We start from the raw sequence: 18,173 nt of genomic DNA on the forward strand, positions 1-18,173 counted from the left end.
GAAATTTAATAAAATAATTTAAAGTGGTTATATAGTAGAATCACAATATATGACACTTATCCAAATTATTTCATAGTAGATTCAAATTTAAATCCAATATTTTTTAAATTTCATTTGTTAAACTTTTTATTATATTAAAATAGAATTATTATTCTAAATCAACAACGAATTATATATTTTTTTGAAATAAAATTTTACAATTTTTGATGAAATTCTTTAATAGAACATAAGGTTTTCTACGGTTCATGTTTCTCTTTTGAAGAAAAGCCTGTATATATATACTAGGATTTTTTGCCCCTTTGCACGGTGCTAGTCAAAATTATTTTAATTAATGTAATTATTTTGATAGTAATAAAAAATATGCTCGAACAAATAGTTTAAAAAAATATTGTGAATTTTCGGTCGGTTTGTTAAATAATGCGTATGTCACGACTAACAAGGTTTTTCTATTTTTGTGTAATTAATAATGTATATTTGTAAAAAAATTTAAAAAATTTAAACATATATCAACAATAAAAATGTGACTTTTTAAAAAATGTTAAAAATTTGGAAAATTTGTTTAAATGAAATATTATTGTTAATATTAGTCTTTTAGTTTTGAGTGGTTCTTTAATTTAAATTATCAGATATTTCATGCAATAAATTTCTAATTAAGTTCAACATATATATATTTATATAAAAACAAAATTTTAATTTATTAATATTATTCCTTTTACAAATATAATGTTTGAACCATTTTAATTATTTTTCTAAATTTTTTTTAATATAATATGTGCAGACCATTTATATGTTTGATATCATATTTGGTTTTCAAAAGATTCATGTATTTATTTTGACTCATTCAAATTATAAAAACCTTACATTCCATTTTTAAAATGTGATTTATATTGTTTATGTCAGTCTTATTTATACAATTTTGAAGTAATTTTAAAGTTTTGGTAGTTAATTAATTTAAATTATCTCATTATACATATAACATATATAATCAAATATCTAAATAGTAAATTTTAAAGAGAGATTTATATTATTATATTAACATTTTAGTCTTTCAAAATTTTGTTATTTAATCTTCACTATCTATGAACTGATTTTTTATTATTGTATAATTTTAAAATTTCCATGTGCACCCTAATTGAGTCATATGTTAATAACTTATAATAGAAATGTTAAACATTTTTTATTTAAGTAATTTATCCAAAATTCTCTAGGTTGTAGTCTTGTAGATTGGGTTTTGGAAGAAAATCATAAAAGTAAAAGTTTGTGATGGTTAGTCCATGACCAAGACATAAGCTATGGGAAAGCCTTTTAACACAGCTGCTGAAAATGTATAAACTCCCCTTCACTTCTTATTTGCTTCTTTTTAACATATAAACACACAATATCTTCAACTTAAATAGTGTATGTCTTAATCCAGAACACTAATTTAGCAAGTATGTTCAATTAACAAAAACCTGAACAATTGCAATGTACTATAAGCATCAATGATCTGTAGCTTGCATGAATTTAACAGTTTGATTAACGGATCCAATCTAGCTAATTTCTCACCCATCCATAAATGTTTGTTTATCCAGGAACAAACTATTGCACTCCTTGACCAATGTCTTTGTACAATCCAATTCATTATTGGATACATTATGGACAACATCAAGAATTCGAGTCTTCCAAGTTACAGAATTCGCTATCCCAAGAGTAGTTCCGCTATCCAGCCTGAGTCTGACCACATGCCACTTGTCAATTCCATCTCGGACACTTACCCTTCTAACAGTCTTGTTGCTCGACAACTAAGTGTTTGCAGGTTACCTCCCTAGTTCATACTTCCAAATCTTCCTCCACGCCTTCTTTTTGCCACCAGTGTCACGCTTGACACTTTTTGTGCATGGAATATCATGAAATACCCTTATTACTGAATATCACACTGCACCTACCACAAAGAAGTAGTTTAAGCAATTAGTATTATTATCAACTAAAAGTCTGTTGAAATATATAATAAGTGTGCATATAATCAGTGTCAGATTTCCTCATTAGAATGTCAGGTGAATTTTATTTAGAATTCCCTATTATATTGCAAATGAACTATTATCTACAAAAGGCCTGCAAATTTATTAATACTTTAGCCGACCACTATTCAAAAAGAATAGCTGGCCAATTTTATTATATTTATCATCAGAATTGTATTTTAATAGATGGAGCAAAAGCTTAAATTACAAAAGTTATAAAAAAAGCATATTCTTATCTATTAATATATCAATAATTTTCTCACACATAAAAAGTGCCCACCAAATACATATGAAAAATATAGAAGGACCTACTGGAATGGCTCCTTAACAGTTAAATATGCTGAACTAAAGATTTCTTCTCCCATGATTTTGATACAAAATATACACCTTGTTTATATGTCTTTTATTCATCAGCTTCTGTTTGAACGTCTCAATACTTAGGCTCAGCTATAGAATGCAAGATTAGCTACACTTAGTTCAAACTAAAAAAGCTACAACAACTGTTAAAACATCATAACTCTTTACAACAATATTAGAGTTTATATGCCACTTTGTTCAATTCTTGCCCAGTTGGTGATTTTTGGCTTTTTCATCCATATTAACAATTAGTCAATTACCTCGCGATTCCTGAACTCAATGTAAAATTTAAGACAAAGACACTGCACATTTGTTTAAGCAACTATAACCAAGATGACATAGTCAATGACATAGTGGCATATACAACACTCCATTAGGCTTACTACAAAGATAAGATTTGAAGAGGTTCAGGAGACAAAAATACCTATGATGCTCAGACTCTTTTAGAAGGATCGGACACGAATCAGAGTGTCCGATTATTTGAACTCTAAAATCAAAGATCGGGGGACACGTTTTATAAGGATCCAATACTTGGATTTGGACACGGAAATTAGTATATTTGGTATATTATAATAATTTTTATACACAAATACCTATCATTTTAAACAAAATAATATATAAACTTTAGAAAAATAAGGGTAAAATAATATTTATTATAGATATAAATTTATAATAGGTACAATATCAAAAATTAAAGGGTTAAACAAGGTTGTTACCGTGGAATTGACTAGTCGACAAGTTGCCCGACTAGTTGTTAAAAGTCGTAAATAGTAGACAATATCCTATTTAGAGTAATTATAAAATATAATATAAGTAAACATACTTCAAAATTATAGTTCAAATAAAAACTAATAAATATTAAGTTCAAATACCGAAAGTCAAACATCTCTAATCAAATAAAAACATAACTAAGTCATCCATCTTAAAATCTCATACTCCCTCTCCATCTCTTCCTCGAGTAACCCTGCAGAAAAGAGGCAGAATGAGTAAATAACTAAAGATATGCAACATGGAGATTGCACAATTGAGTATATATATTTAATTGGATAAATTTAAAACTTTCAAACTGGTAAAATCAAATTATGAATTAAAAATTAAAAAACAAATAAAAATTCAAATTTTTGTGTAAAAAAATAATTAAAATTCGATTTTCAAATAAAAGAAGAATTAAAATTTATTTTTTCTGTAAACAGGTAATGAAATAGATAAAAGAAACAGAAAAAGAAAAAAAAGATTAAAAAAGTTTTTTTTATAAAACAGAATAAAAAACTATACGTGTCCAGTATTTATTATAGTCGGACATACGTGTCCATATAATTACCCAAAAAGAAAAAAAAAACTATACGTGTCCATATATACAAAACATGTATATAGACGTGTCCATATATACAAAACATGTATATAGACACGTACACAATAGTCAGAGGAGAGATGAAGAAGAAAGAAGAGGAAGAAGAAGAAAGAAGAGGAGGAAGAAAGAAGAAGAAGAAGAAGAAGAAGTACCTTTACTCGCCAGCGAGCCGGAATTCATGGCCCGAGATAGCAGCCGGAGATGGATCTGGAGATGGATGTGGTTAATTGTAGCCGCCCCAAACCTTTTCTTTCATTCTAAGATATCAATCGGGTAAGTTCTGGGTTAAAAAAACCCTATTTCTATTATTGGGCCGGGTCGGGTACTAGGTCGGGTCGGGTAAAACCCATGGACGCTAGAATATAAAGTCGCTCCTCGACTATTTTTCTCCCAGCTCGGCGACTAGTCGACGACTAGTCGTCGACACTAGTCGTCGACGTGTCGACGTGATAACAGTGGGGTTAAATATAACAAAATATTAGGGATAGACTATCAAATGTCTGAGATGAAGTGTCCAATTTTCAAATGTCACTTGGATCCGGATCCAAGTGTTGGTGTCAGTGTCGTGTCCTGTGGACACGGGTACGGAAGGGTTTTCCCATATTAACAATTAGTCAATTACCTCGTGATTCCTGAACGTAATGTAAAATTTAAGACAAAGGCACTGCACATTTGTTTAAGCAACTAAAACCAAGATGACATAGTCAATGACATAGTCGCATATACAACACTCCATTAGGCTTAATACAAAGATAAGATTTGAAGAGGTTCAGGAGACAAAAATACCATTTCTGACCTAAGTGGTAGGTCTATATTGCATGCAAGAGAGATGATGTGTGTTCTGCAAGAGCAAGACCAGCTCTTAAGGTGGGAACAATCTGCAAAACAAATTTAATTAGTAGAGTGCTACAAAAAAGTGAAAACTAATATATAGTAAAAGAATAAGTATATATTGTAGAAGAAGAAGCATGAATCTCCCTTGTTACAGTAGGCTGGAAGATAAAACACCATGACTTAATTAAAAAGAAATCACTGAACCAAAATTACACTAAAGACAGAATTTTGTAGCAAATTATCACTAATAAGAAACTGAAATTTTTAACTTTAAACTGAGTGATAAGATTTAATATCATATGCAAATTTACCGGCCAATCAGATAAGAAGTCGACCTAACTCGCCCATAGCACTCCCTCAAGTCAAAAGGCACGGAACTACAATATGTTAATCATACAACTCAGGATAGTTCATATATGAAAAATTAAAACTTGAGCTACACAAGTACTAAAACACATACAAATTTAACAAAATATAGGAAATGTACTCGACCTAAATTTATAGCCTCTTTTAATTAACAAAATGTGTATATGAAATAGAAAGAAAAGTCATTATTTTTGTTCTTTCCCTCATGTCAACTTACTGAATACAGGGCCCGGAGTTTGCTCAGTTCAAAGAATCAAGACCCAACATTTGATTAATGGGTGTGGAGGAACAAACACCTGCAGTAAAGGTATAAATCAGATAGTTACACAAATTTCCCAAAAGCGTATGCTTCATTTTTCCTAATTTTAGGCCGTGCTCATTCATACTGTCCAGAGAATTTGTGTGAAAGTTGATTCTCAAGTTATTGCTAGATATTGCCATCCCTACCTAAAAGTGCATCATTTTTACTAAATGGTTTGCGTATTTATCGACAAATATCTACTACTCTTTCAGCCATTTTTGCACAACTTCTATAATCACATTAACCAAATCAACTTATAAGTCATAATAAATACATTATTTTAACTTATAAGTTGCTTACCATAATGGTGGGTTTGTGTAGTTATTTTGGGAAGGAAACGTAGTTATAGATAAAGGCGACACTTGTACTGCAAAAACAAAGCCTCACATCCTCATCTTTCCTTTAATCACCATTCTGCAAGAAAATAAAAAAATACAAAAATAGATTAGGTCAAAATTTATTTCAAAACAATATAATTGATACAATTTTTTATAGTTCATACCTGGAAGTTATTGATGAGCAAAGAAAATAAATGAGTACTGCACTGTAAAGGAAGAGTTGAAGAACAAATGGTGAGGTTGACCAAGCATCGATCCAAAATTATGTAGTTTGTATTTATACCAAAAATCATCTCATTATGTACCTGAAAATATTATACAAATATAATTAATAATGATTGATATGTATTCAGAGTGTAAACCTTTCGAGTATGAATATTTTCAGGAGGTCATAAACAGCTGCAAACTTGCAATTATAGTTATTGTTGCAATAGTATAATCATTTTAACTTTGCATAACATATTTCAATACATTTTCCGTAAACTTTAGAAAGAAATAACTATATGTTCTGCATTATAAATCAATGCAGATTGATAATAGGAAAAACATGAACTCACCTATTGCAAATCCAGTCACCGCTTTTCCATCCTGAAGGAACTGTATTTCCGCATGCATACTCTCCTGTTGTCATCATGCCAGCACTATACCCATAAAAATCTTTCTTTAATGCATCATATCTCAAGAAATTTGCTATGGTAGCATAAATATATGATCCGCGGTTCATGACATTGCAGTACCAATCCCCAGGCAAGGCTTCCTCTCTGTTGATCCCATAGAATGCAATATCAGCCTCTCTACCAAACTTGAGGAATCTGCAAAGCTTGCATGAATAAGGCACTTTTTAAGAGTTTCTATTTCTACATTTGAAATCTTCCATCGGTATCTTAGTCATTTCTGACAAAAAGTACATATTCATGTTAAAGAGTGCAAAAATCAATTCTCTCAGATTTCTAACAAACACGAACTCCATTATACATTCAATGCCACAAAGAATAAATTCCATTATTTGTTAGCGGGCTTGAGCATACTATTCTCTCTGTCACAAAGAATGAATAATTTAGAAAAAGAAAAGCAAACATAATCCACCAAAATAGCAACACTGAATCCAGAAGCAATTCTTGTTAATTCTTGACAATTGATATGAACGTCTGCTGGTCTTTGGTTTCTTTACCAAAAGCTGCCTTTTATCAGTATGAAAAATATTTGATTTATGATTAAAGCAATCAACATACCTAATATTATTTATATTATATAGCAGTTAATTATAAATCCCAATATGAATAAAAGACATCACACCCTATAGTGTCATTTAGAACACTACACTTTCAAATCTCTGACATCTCTTTTAAATTTTTATTTGAAATTGAAACAATGGACTGAGGAGTGTTAATACACAACTCTATCAATGTCAGAAAACTCATTGACATATACACTCTACCAAGTATTGGAATTTAAAGATGCATCGCGAAACAAAATAAACTAAACTAATTAAGATACAAACACATGATATCAGTTACACGAATTCAATATAAATTGAAGGAAGAATGTAGAGTAAATATACGAAAGAAAGAGAGAAAAGAGAGGGGTACAAGTAAATTTCAAAATTTGAAGTAAAGAGTAGATGGTGTACTAGTAATCGTACTTTCTTTTTTTCAGAATTCAAATTTGAAATGAACACGGTTTCAATTCTTCCAGACAAAACGCAAGGCTGGTGATTATACTTTTAAGAACACTAGGCATATGTCACCGGCTTTTCACTATTTTCATTAAATTTTTCTAATTTTTTGTCCGAAGACTTGAAAAGTAAATATCATATATTATCCTAAATTACTATTAACGAGTAGGGGGAGCGCGGGTCGGATTGAGGCGGGTTTTAGATAAAACCGAAACTGCATATCCTCGATTTTTAAAATTTAAAACCGCAACCGTAACCAAAGTCATCGGTTCGGTTTCGGTTTTAAAACCTCGGTTCGGACTTTACCGGATCGGTTTCGGTATAAAACCGCCTCCAATAAAATTGGTAAATTAAATACGAAGTATAAAGTGACAAATAAAATACAAAGTAGAAAGTACATTTCTTTGTAAATAAGAATACAAAGTCATAACAAATTAAAACAATCTAACATTAATTCATGATTAAAGAAAATCAAACAAAAATTTTAAATGAATTCTTGACAGAAGAAGCTAGCAGCAGTGTTCATGCAGGGATTTGGAAGTCATATGGAGCCATCAAGGTCCAAGGATGACACTTTACCGGTCTGGCAACACATCAAATAGTTCATTATATTATGATCAGGGTTCAAGTGTAACAGTGCTGTTTGGAAGTGTTATGTCACACACACTGTAGATAGGGGTTGAATACAGTGTTTAGCACAATCAAATCCGATATAAGAACTCAAGTAACAGAAAACAGAATTTATTCAACCCAATAAACTCTATTACAATATGGAACTGTCCTCTCTCAGTGATGAACAAATTATCACGAGAGCTGCTAGAGTTACTAAGAATAATAACTTCGATAATGATAACACTTATAGTGTAAACCCTATTCCTGTGTTTATATACTACACAGTTACAAGATAAATTCTAATTGATATGGAATATAATTCTGCTTCCTAAAATATATCAACTAGTTATCTTTTCTTCCAAGTATTCTATTCTTCATAGAATTCCTTCTTCATGCATAATTCTTCCTGTCTTAGTCTCGATCTTCTTTCTTTTCAATCAGCCGCCTGCCTTATCTGAAAGTCATCTTAAGTCCTGATATTATCTCCTGATAAATATCTTCTGATCACTTAAGTTCTGATAACTTAAGTTCTGATATCTTAAATTCTGTCTTCAGTATAAGTGTTGGTTTCCAGTTAAGTACTGATTTGTCCTGTTAGGTAAGATTTGAAAACTAAACACAAATCATATTACACATGACATTATCAAATATATCTAACAATCTCCCCCGACTTGTAAATTAGCATAATATACAAGTTCAACAGATATTTGATGATGTCAAAAATATTAAGTACAAATGCATGATAATTTGACTAGATAACTACAACTTACAATCCTTTCAGTTTTACCATCTTTAACTTCTGATAACAGCTTTAGTCTGTAAACACTTCAGAATTTAAGCAGTTGTAGATCTTTGAATTGGCTTCAATTTCTGATCTCTTTGATATCATGAGTTGTTCTGAGATAGTTCTTCAACAAACAACTCTCAGCATATTCAAGTTCATTGACCATCCTCCTTTTAGCATTTATCAATTCAGCTGTATTTTCACCAGTTTGAAAAATAGCTGCTCTGAGATCATTTATCTTAGCTTTTCTTATCTCTTGATCTAGTCTAATCAGATATACCTTGTCAGACTCTAGATTGAATTCCAAAGCCTTATAACCCAGAATAGTAGTTATAATCTTAGAAGAGTTAGGCTTCATTTCGACAATATCACCTTTGTGATCTCTGTACTTGGGACAGTATGTGCTGTCAGACTTTACAGAATAAAGCTTCTTCTGTCTTTGAATTTGAGACTTTAAATACCCTGCAACAGTATCTGTTAATCTGTCTTCCACTTGAAGTAGGAATAGAACATGTTCCAGTTCCTCAAAATACTTCAGTGGTATAGCATTCTGCTTTATCTGGTATACCCTTCCATCTGTCATAAAATATAACAAGATATGTTCTTTCAAAAAGGTATGGTAAACCATTTGTACAGATTCAAGTCGATTCAATCTTTCAGGAGTTGCTCCAACACCTGATTCACTTAAGAAAGTTGGATTATTGGTAGTGTTATGTACTCCTCTTTCATCAGAGCTACCCAACCCAGATTTATCTCTTACTTCCTTTCCTGTAATAACTCTTGCTTCAAAATCACTTGTTGCAGTCTTCAAAGGTTGAGCCTGTTTAGCTTTGGTGAATCCTGGTAGGAGTATCTTTGAAGGTTTAACATGAGAAATATCAGAGGTTTCCTTTTCCCTATCTTCTGATATCAAGCCAACTTGAGCTATGTCAGAGGTTGCTTGCTTCACTGTTATATCAGAACTTACTACATCTTGACTCTGAACAACATGAGCTATGTCAGAGGTTGTTTGAAAAATCTTCTTTTGCATCAGAGTAAGATTAGCATCTTCTTCTTCATCAATTATTTCTTCATCCATGACTGGCATATAAACCTTTACAGGTTCATCAACTTTTGTTTGCCTTTGGACCTTGGATCAATTTCCACTTGTGATTTGGCTTTGGTTGCCTTAGAACACGTTCTTTCCTTTATCACAATACCCATAGGTTTTGGAAATTTCTTTTCAATAACAGAAGCTTTAGATTTTGTCTTGACACCTTCTAATTTGAGTCTAGCTTCTTCTTCCTTTAGACTCTCAAAGTCCATTCCTGGATTTTCTTTAAGAAATAACTGCTTTGAAATTTCTTCATCAAGTTCCAGATGTTCACCAGAACTTATCCTTTTACCAGTATCAAAACTTATTCTTCTCCCAGTATCAGAACTTGTTCCTTGACTTGTAATTCTAGCTTTACTTGATGAAAATCCTTTTCCTTGACCTTGACCTCTACCCTTGTTAGAGTTTCCCTGGTCATCATTTTCATCATCCTTTCCTTTTAATGTCTGACTAGATTTGTATTTGGACTTAATCACTTTCTCCCCCTTTTTGACATCAGTAGGTAAAAGAAGAGAGACAAGCAATTCCACTGAGGATTGGATCTCATTGAGTTGATTTTGGTGAGAAGCTTGATTCTTCAGAATTTCTTCAATTTGAGTTTGTTGCTTCTCCTGAGTTTTCTGAATGTAGGCAATTCTGTCAAAGGCTATCTTGAAAAATCTGTTCTTTTCAAGTTTCATATTCATATCTTGTTGGATCAAAGTTTCTTGAATTTTTATTCACCTTGGCATGAGTTGTTGAGTGTTGACCCTGAGGTGCCTAGTACTCAATGCAGTAACTCTCAGCTGTGCCTTGAAATCATCATTTATCAGCTTTTGTCAGATGCTCAGCAAGAATCTTTTCAGAAGGAACAAAACTAACTGTGTTCTATTCCTTAGTCCACTCCTTTCCTCTAGAAGTTTAACTCCAAGGTACTGGTGCTTCCCCTATAACAAACTTCTTAACTAAATCAGCTTTAGTAATTGTTTGTTGAGGTGCATATCCTGATGGACCAGCTGCATCAGCATCTAAATTAGCAGCAGCTTCACCGGTAGTTTCTTCATTGGCAGTATTAGAACTTGTAGATCCTGCAGTATCAATATCCTCAGATAAAACAGCAGTATGAGAGGCTGTAGAGGCTTCAACATCATCCTCTAAATTCTGATCTGCAGCCAGGTTCTGATCAACATCCAAAATTGATGTTGTTGGTGGAGTGAGTTGAATTGGTGGAGCTTCCAAGTACAAAACCTCAGGCACAATCAAGTTATGAATATCAATTTCAGCACTTGTACCCAGTTCTTCAGTATGTACTGGATCAACTATAGGTGACATAGGAGGTGTAGGAATTTTGTCTTGAGCAGTTTCATGTTGTGCAGAAGGAAGTGATTCAATAACAATTGGTTCTGTTGAGATCAGAGATTCCTGATTCCCTTCCTTAACTGCTTCTACTACATCTGAATTTGACTCAACTATGTCCCTGTGAGATATCTGTTTCTTTAATTTCTTCAAAGATGGAGACACTGTAGGAGCTTTATCATCAGAATTTAACTTTCTAAGCCTTTTGAGGGGCCTAGAACTCCCGGTTACAATATCTTTCTGAGAAGAAACCTTCTCAGCTTCTACAACAGCAGGTTCTGATATGGGAACCTGTTCCTCAGTTGTTTCCTCAAATCAACATAATTTAATCAAAATATTCATCACAAGATAAAATTAAAAGTCGATGAAGTAAAGATTAATAAATTGCAAGTAAACATGCACAGTCACATAATTTGAGAAACAAAGAACAAATCTTGCAATTAAAGAAAATTTCATTGATATATCAGATGATTATATTTGATGAAATTTAGCAATTACATGCAAAAATTACAAGATAGTCCTATTCTACGATTCCTAACATCAACAGCCTTAGTCCTAGGCTAAGAAGACCTAACGACTAACTCCTTCTGCTGCTGACGAAGAGCACTGCAAGACAGATGATCCGTTCTTGCTGACGGAGAGCTTCTCTCCTTTCCTCTTCCAAGCTATCAAGATGAAGGTAATACTCCATTGATAAGAACAAGAGTTCTGTGTGAACCTCTTGTGGAACTAAGTTCCAAAGCTCGTCAGGAGTGGCGGTGACATGCCACTCATGTTGCCATTCATCACAACTCAACTAGATGTTAAAGGTTTCATAGTTTAGGAACATGTTGAAACGGACTATTTTTGATGATATAAATAAAAAGAGAGTGAGTTTGTGAGAAAAAGAAAAATGGTTTGGCTGGAATGAATGGTTGGTTTAAATAACCAATAGAATATCTAGGGACGCGGGGACTGGTTAAACATTACAAGTAAAAATAATGAGCCACCGACTCCTTAGACTGATGTGTAATAATAACAGTTAGTAAAAGATCTAAAGCCAGAGTTAATGGGCACGAGATATAATAATAATTACTGTACGCATACAGTTTTTCAAGACATACACGCTAACCACTAACCCATAATGATTATGACTATTTTATCTCATATTAACCAATATTCTGTAAAAATATTATCGTTCAAATAATGACAAAAAATAAACCAAGTTAATAAATACTGCCATATCAGCATCATAACTTGATTATTATCAGGATTTAAAAATCATCAGAATATGGCTCCTTAACTCGAAAAATGAATGTGTATTCCTGTAATTCTTCACACAAATACTGATATGGTTTCATCAGAACTTAATGATCAGAACTTCCATCAAAACTTGTCCTCAGAATATATGCAATCTGACACATAGATTGTTCATCTAAAACAACATTTATCACCACAGTAACTTTCATCATTCATATGAAGTGAAAGTGTGTGCATTAAGCTAAATATCAGATAAAGAGTAAAGTCTGATTCACTTCAGTACATCTTAGAAATAAGGCATAAATAAGAACTTTACTCAAAATCTGTCATTATTCTGAAGTCAACTTTAGAATGAGTTCATGCATGAGTCCACCTCAACTGTTTTGTGCTCATTTTATGCATCTTTTGAAATTCTATTTTACAGTGGCTTCTCAGTGTAAGTGAGTCACGACTGCTTATTAGAATTTATGCTATTATCAGAGTATTTCTCCAGTAATCATAGAGTGTGAAAAGTCACCAAGAAAATTTTTATTTTGCTTTTTTAATGCATATTACTTAATACCAGCAATGCACTTGGGTCTTCCCTTCCACATTTTTACTCTAGATCTCAAAGGAGTACCTGATTTTTATTTCTTTTCTTTTTCTTTTGATAAGTGAGGCTTATCAACACTTAGTACATCCATCAGATTTACTAACATCAAAACTTAACAGATAAAAAGCATTATTCTAGTTTTTGACTTAGTAATAAGATACATAAAGTAAACTTAACTAAGCTCAATATCAGAATTTTCTTGTGTTAAAAGATTTCCACATAAATAATTACTTCAAACATGGGATCTTTAGTATATTAGAGCTACTAGGTCAGCATCTAGCACAGTTATCCTCATTGGATTGAATAGTCACAGAAATATTCATATCACTATCAGAGTTTAGAAATTCACATCAGACAACAATCAGCACTTAAGAAAATTTTAATTTAAGCACAGAATACACAAAGATAGTAATATCTGTAAATACTGATCATAAAGTCTGATGTATCAGAACATAAACTAAGCAGATTTAGAGAAAGAACCTGGAACCATTCCAAGTTCATTTACCAATCTTGTAAAAGTAGCTTCACACAGTGGTTTTGTGAAGATATCTGCTAGTTGTTGATCTGTGAGAAAAAAAATGCAATTCCACTGTACCTTCATCCACATGTTCCCTTATGAAGTGGTACCTAATGCTGATGTGCTTTGTCATTGAGTGTTGAACTGGATTACATGTCATAGCAATAGCACTTTGATTATCACAGTAAATAGGGATTTTAGAAAATTCTAACCCATAATCCAGAAACTGATTCTTCATCCAAAGAATCTGTGCACAACAGCTTCCTGCAACAATGTATTCTGCTTCTGCAGTTGATGTGGAAATTGACTTCTGTTTCTTGCTAAACCAAGAAACCAATCTGCCTCCAAGAAATTGGCAGCTTCCACTTGTGCTTTTCCTGTCAATTTTGTATCCTGCAAAATCTGCATTTGAGTAACATATTAGCTTAAAGTCTGATTCTCTAGGATAGCACAATCCCAGATCAGCTGTACCCTTAAGGTACTTGAAAATTCTTTTCACAGCTGTTAAGTGAGGTTCTTTTGGATTTGCTTGAAATCTTGCACAAAGACAGGTAGTATACATGATATCAGGTCTACTTGCAGTTAGATAGAGTAGAGAGCCAATCATACCTCTGTAATCAGTAATATCTACTAATTTACCAGTATCCTTATCCAACTTAGTTACAGTGGCCATAGGAGTGGATGCACTTGAATAATCCTGCATTCCAAATTTCTTCAACAAATTTCTGGTGTACTTAGATTGATAAATAAAAGTTCCTTCTTCATTCTGCTTGAGTTGAAGGCCCAGAAAATAGTTAAGTTCTCCCATCATACTCATTTGATATCTTGACTGCATCAGTTTGGCAAACTTCTTACAAAGTCTGTCATTTGTAGAACCAAAAATGATATCATCAACATATATTTCCACCAAAAGTAAGTCCTTTCCATGGTTAAGGTAGAACAATGTTTTGTCAATAGTCCCTCTGTTAAATCCACTTTCCAGAAGAAACTGAGATAAAGTCTCATACCATGCTCTTGGAGCTTGCTTAAGGCCATAAAGTGTTTTATCAAGCCTGTAGACATGATTGGGAAATTTGGGATCTACAAAGCCTGGAGGTTGTTCAACATATACCTCTTCTTCCAATTCTCTATTGAGAAAAGCACTTTTCACATCCATTTGAAAGACTTTAAACTTCTTGTGAGCAGCATAAGCCAAAAATATCCTTATGGCTTCCAATCTAGCAACTGTTGCAAATATTTCATCATAATCAATTCCCTCCTGTTGAGAGTATCCTTTTGCAACCAACCTTGCTTTGTTCCTTAAAATTATGCCATCACTGTCAGTTTTGTTTCTGAACACCCACTTTGTACCAACAACAGACCTGTTCTTTGGTCTTGGCACTAGGGTCCAAACTTTATTTCTTTCAAATTCATTTAACTCTTCTTGCATTGCTTGCACCCAATCAACATCTTGAAGAGCTTCTTCCACTTTTTTTGGTTCAGTCTGAGAAAGAAAAGAATGATAGAGACATTCATTTGATGTAGTTGTTCTAATTCTGACACCTGCATCAGGATTTCCAATAATTAAGTCAGGTGTATGTGCTTTAGCCCACTTCCTTGCAGATGGAAGGTTCTCTCTAGAACTGGATGCTGCCCCATGATCCATGCTGTCTCCATCAAGATTTTCTGATGCTCCCCCTGAAATTGTGCTCTATGAGTTGGATCCTGTTAGTGTATACTGAAAATATTTATTTGAAGTATGTACATTTATTTTTGGCCAGTTTATTTGAGAATCATTTGAATGTTTACATGTTGTCTAATATTATATATTGTGAACAATCTAGTATCAAATGGGATACAGAATATTAGATTGTTAAATACGGTTATATAATATAATAAGGTTCACAGCACAGGTGGTGTTGGACAATCCACTGGTATGGCTGTAGTATTATTTAGATTAGTTTATATTGACTAATAAATAATACTAGTATACTTTGTGTATATTGAACATGATCAAATTTAGAATTGTTCCCTTAATACTGATTAAGAAGGAGAACTAAGATTCTATGTTATTATTAATGCTTAGGTTCTTAATCCGGAAATATTAATTGACACGTGTATATTATTTACATGCTTTGATTTATATATGAAATAATTCTTTTGAATTATATCATTATATATTGGGTGATGGAATTATATACATGGTGGATATTATTTATTGAAGGAATCCATGTCCTGATAATATTCGGGTTAATGATGTCCCCTTGAAAGCTCAAAAAGATTTAATTATGTGAAACCCTGCAGGTGAAATTTATTCTGGCATAATTAAATAAAGGTTGAGTGGATGATCAAGGATAAAAGATATTAATTAAATAAATTATCAGTAATTTATTTAATTAATCGACATATGATATTTTAAACATGGGGAATTTAATAAGCAAATAATATTGGAACCGAATTAATTAAATTACGGTATTAGGAAAGGTAGTGCAAATATTAATTCTTTAGTGGATTGAATTAATATTTAATTACACTGGGCTAGGCTCAAGATGTAATTAGAAGGCCCAACCTAATTATCCATGGTCCCTATTGTAGCCTATATATATTCTTATTCTCTTCTTGCTTTGCAATTATGTGAAAACATATAGTAGCCACCAAGGAGCAAGAAGAGAGGATAACTTGAGAAGACGGAGGCCACACTTCGCTCAAGGGAATTTGGGAATACAATAGAAGAGTGTGGAATCAACCATTAACAAGGTAATCCTCTTTTTGTAATCTTTATCGTAAAATGTAGTAACACCCTAAGTCCGTGGTTCCCAACAGATCCTTCACAATTTGAGTTTCCAAAAATATCAGAACATGAGTTTCCAGAATTATCAGAACTTGGCCCAACAGAACTTGACGAATTAGAACTTGAAGAGCCTGTTGTAGATTATGATGCTTCTTGAGATGTGGTTGTATCTTCAGTATGCTCCCCCTGCACAGGTGCATCTTCCTTAGGCATAGTCACCACAGATTCAATGACATCAGAGTTTAATCCATCAGAGTTTGCAGTATCAGGATTTAGATTGTCAGGAGTTTCAGATCAGAATTTAAAAGTTCATTTTCAAATCTCAGCTGATCATGATCATTGAAATCTTCAAGTCCAGTAATCTTCTTATCATCAAAAGAGACATTGATAGATTCCATGACAACCCTTGTTCTTAAATTATAGACTCTGCAGGCTTTTGTAGAAAGTGGATATCCAACAAAAATTACTTCATCAGCTTTTAAATCAAATTTGGATAGCTGTTCGGGATGAGTATTAAGAACAAAACACTTGCATCCAAATACATAAAAATACTTCATATTTGGCTTCTTTTTCTTCACCATCTTATATGGTGTTTTTCCATGCTTGTTGATAAGTGTTGAATTCTGAGTAAAACAAGCAGTCTGCACAGCTTCGGCCCAAAAGTAGGTTGGCAACTTTGCTTTATCAATCATAGTTCGTGCAACTTCAATAAGAGTTCTATTCTTTCTTTCAACAAATCCATTTTGCTGTGGAGTTCCAGGAGCAGAAAATTCCTACTTTATTCCATGGTCTTTGCAGAACTCTTCCATGATCAATTCTTGAACTCAGTGCCATTATCACTTCTTATGATCTTCACAGAATCTTTGACCAATTTATCCAGTTGCTTGACATGATCAATCAAGATAGATGCAGTTTCACTTTTTGTGTGCAAGAAATACACCCATGTGTATCTGGTGAACTCATCCACTATGACCATATCATATTTCTTCTTTGCAATAGACATGATTAACTGGACCAAATAGATCAACACGTAGTAGGTGATAAGGCTCAAGAATTGATGATTCAGTCTTGCTCTTGAATGAAGATTTTCTTTGTTTTGCCTTCTGACATGAATCACAAAGGCCATCATGAGCAAATACTGATTTTGGCAGTCCTTGTTAGGTCACACACACTGTAGAAGGGGGTTGAATATAGTGTATAGCACAATCAAATCGAATTCAAATAACACAAGTAACAGAAAACAGACTTTATTCAAAGCAATAAACTCTATTACAATATGGAAATGTCCTCTCTCAGTGATGAACAAATATCACGAGAGCTGCTAGGGTTACAATAAATAATATTCTCGATAATGATAACACTTGTAGTGTAAATCCTATATCTGTATTTATATACTACACAGTTACAAGATAATCGCTAATTGATATGGAATATAATTCTGCTTCCTAAAATATATCAATCAGATATCTTTTCTTCCAAGTATTCTATTCTTCATAGAATTCCTTCTTCATGCATATCTCTTCTTACATTTGTCTCGATCTTCTCTTTCTTCAATCAGCCGCCTTCCTTATCTGAACGTTTTCTTTAAGTCCTGATATTATCTTCTGATAAATATCTCTTGAACCTTAAGTACTGATGACTTAAGTTCTGACTTCAGTATAAGTGCTGATTTCAGTTAAGTACTGATTTGTCCTGTTTAAGTAAGATCTGAAAACTAAACATAAATCATATTAGTCATGACATTATCAAATATATCTAACAATCTCCCCCAACTTGTAAATTAGCATAATATACAAGTTTAACAAGTATTTGATGATGTCAAAAACATTAAGTATAAATGCATGAGAATTTGACTAGATAACTACAACTTACAGTCCTTAAAGCTTTACCAACTTTAACTTCTGATAACAACTTCAGTCTGTATTCATATCAGAATTTGAGCAGTTTTAGATCTTGACTTGGCTTCACTTTCTGATCTCTCTGATGTCAGGAGTTGTTCTGAGATAGTTCTT

At 32.7% G+C, this 18,173-nt stretch overlaps 2 long non-coding RNA genes across 4 annotated transcripts; one reads left to right on the plus strand and one right to left on the minus strand.

Annotated features, from left to right (window-relative positions):
- Positions 1-1,440: 1,440 nt before the first annotated feature.
- On the minus strand, positions 1,441-6,419 carry LOC141707946 (uncharacterized). 3 transcript variants are annotated; one of them, XR_012569228.1, is made up of 8 exons: positions 6,282-6,419; positions 6,102-6,185; positions 5,709-5,849; positions 5,507-5,620; positions 5,123-5,201; positions 4,851-4,916; positions 4,492-4,583; positions 1,441-1,921 (listed from the first exon to the last, which is right to left on the minus strand). It is a non-coding gene; the product is annotated as an uncharacterized LOC141707946 (long non-coding RNA). The 3 variants fall into 3 exon arrangements; XR_012569229.1 differs by lacking the exon at positions 6,282-6,419 and having other exon boundaries at positions 5,709-5,750; positions 6,102-6,241; XR_012569227.1 differs by lacking the exon at positions 6,282-6,419 and having other exon boundaries at positions 6,102-6,239.
- LOC141707947 (uncharacterized) lies at positions 3,839-6,201 on the plus strand. The gene is made up of 3 exons (XR_012569230.1): positions 3,839-3,978; positions 5,132-5,212; positions 6,074-6,201. It is a non-coding gene; the product is annotated as an uncharacterized LOC141707947 (long non-coding RNA).
- Positions 6,420-18,173: the final 11,754 nt, after the last annotated feature.

Source organism: Apium graveolens, chromosome 2 (genome assembly GCF_009905375.1).
Source record: "Apium graveolens cultivar Ventura chromosome 2, ASM990537v1, whole genome shotgun sequence".
NCBI lineage: Eukaryota > Viridiplantae > Streptophyta > Magnoliopsida > Apiales > Apiaceae > Apium > Apium graveolens.